This window comes from Aplysia californica, unplaced genomic scaffold (assembly GCF_000002075.1).
Source record: "Aplysia californica isolate F4 #8 unplaced genomic scaffold, AplCal3.0 scaffold00116, whole genome shotgun sequence".
NCBI classification, from domain to species: Eukaryota; Metazoa; Mollusca; class Gastropoda; order Aplysiida; family Aplysiidae; genus Aplysia; species Aplysia californica.
In genome coordinates, this window is record NW_004797386.1 from 191,545 (window position 1) to 193,542 (window position 1,998).

A 1,998-nucleotide genomic window follows, 5' to 3' on the forward strand; every position below is an offset into this window, starting at 1 on the left:
CACACACACACACACACACACACACACACTCACACTCACACACACCCATACACACACACATACACACACACATACACACACAAACATGCACACACATGCAGGCTTACAGTCACATGCATACTATAAATTAACAGTTATATAAACAGTAATAATCTTTAGCTAGATACATACTCAGTATTCTGACTGTAACTCAATGAAATTCGGATGCATGCTCTAACTTAGAGCATGCATAAATATTCATAAACTATTCATAAATGACCTTAGAGTCTAAGGTCATTTATGAATAGTTAAGCCCAAACCAGCAGTGTAGGAGGCACCGTCTGTCCTTGCCCTCCTCTTAGCTGCATGAAAGGATGCTCTCTGTAGTGAACCAGAAGTATGTCGCAGTGCAAATAAATAGCATTTTGTATAGCGCATATCCCCACTCGAAAGCAAGATCTATGTGTTTTACACTATATTATTACCCCAGCAGACCATAGAACACTCAGAAACATTCTCAGCTTCCTGAGAAGCATACACTGCAAGCAGCTGGTTAAACGCTCAGACACTAACAAACTGACAAGATCTTTCACTGACTATTGCTGGGTACCTATTCTCACCTGGGTGAAGTGGGGAAAATGTGTGTAAAGAGCCTTTCCGAAGGACACAACATCGGGCCCGCGGCTCGAACCCCCGAACCCGCAACCTCACGATTATGAGTCCGGTAGCCTAACCACTAGGTCACCGACGCCACTAACTGGATAGTGTGACATAAGTCTATGGTGAGCGACTCTTTTAACGTTTTGCAGTCACACAGCCAGCAGCGGAACAAAATTTTATTAAATAGCCCATCTGGTCACCCAGCCAGGAGAGTGACTGCAACGAACTTCTCTGGACTGGCGCAGAATGACCAGAACGTATAATTTTCACTTGCTCATCATTGTGGCTAGTGACCGCAAAGTGTTAAAAATGGAGGAATTTGAAAGTGAAATGTAAGTATTGTTGTAGTGTGTTATAATTGCTCCTGCTGTGATGAATTGATGAATGCTCCAAATCCTTGAACTTGTACTGAACAGAAGGGATTATCTCTTGCAGCAGAGAGCATCTCGCAACTCCTTGTTTTTTGATGTTGTCAAGCATACACTACACTGTATACATTCCAGAATTACTTTGATTCCACAGAATTATTGTGGGACTTGAAATTCCAGCCTTTTCTGATAGCTTTTCAGTGCATGTTTTTTATGCTTTTGTCCACTGTTGTTACTTATATTGTCACTTGCGATTACGTTTTTAAAATAATTACCCATGACTTTTTAGACCAATAGGGCTTAGCCTTTCTGATAAACATTCAGGGGAATTAGAATTAACCTTTTTAGTTCTAAGATTTTACTTTACTGGCAGGACTTTTTGACTGCTTCCTTAGCTAAGTAGGTCACGGTGTCAATGCGGCGCTGAGGCTAATGGAGTTATTTGTTTTTGCTTTATATCATGTGGACTACTGCGACTGAATGTGGTGTGTAAGGTAACAATAACACTGGTGAACTCCAGTGGAGTAAAGTTTACAGTAGAAGTGAAAAACCTATTTGGTCGCTTTTAAGGACAAACAGGCTAACCCGGATTTCGGGGGTTTCCAGAAATCTTGACCTGCACCAAAACTTGACATTGCCCTACTTGTAGGAGAAGTTTGGTTTCATTGATGTTCATATTTTTTTGGTAATAGAGAAAACTGTCCTTGTTTTTTTAAAGAAACTGAACAAGGGCGAAAAACTTTACGTTCACTTTTCTCAAAACAGCATTTTTCAGGAAAGCCCCCTTGTGCTTAAAAGCGACCATTTGTGTGGTAGCCTATGTATGTGAAATCAGGCTAGTTTTTTATTTGGGTCCTTTTAAGATTTTGCTGAAGGAGATTCTGCTTAGGTGTGCTTGCACTTCTTTGACTTTCAACGTCTAAGGTAATGGGTGTATTGAGCAGGCAAGACCTCTGAAGTTTTAGTTTCCTGCTGTGGGCTAAGGTGAAAT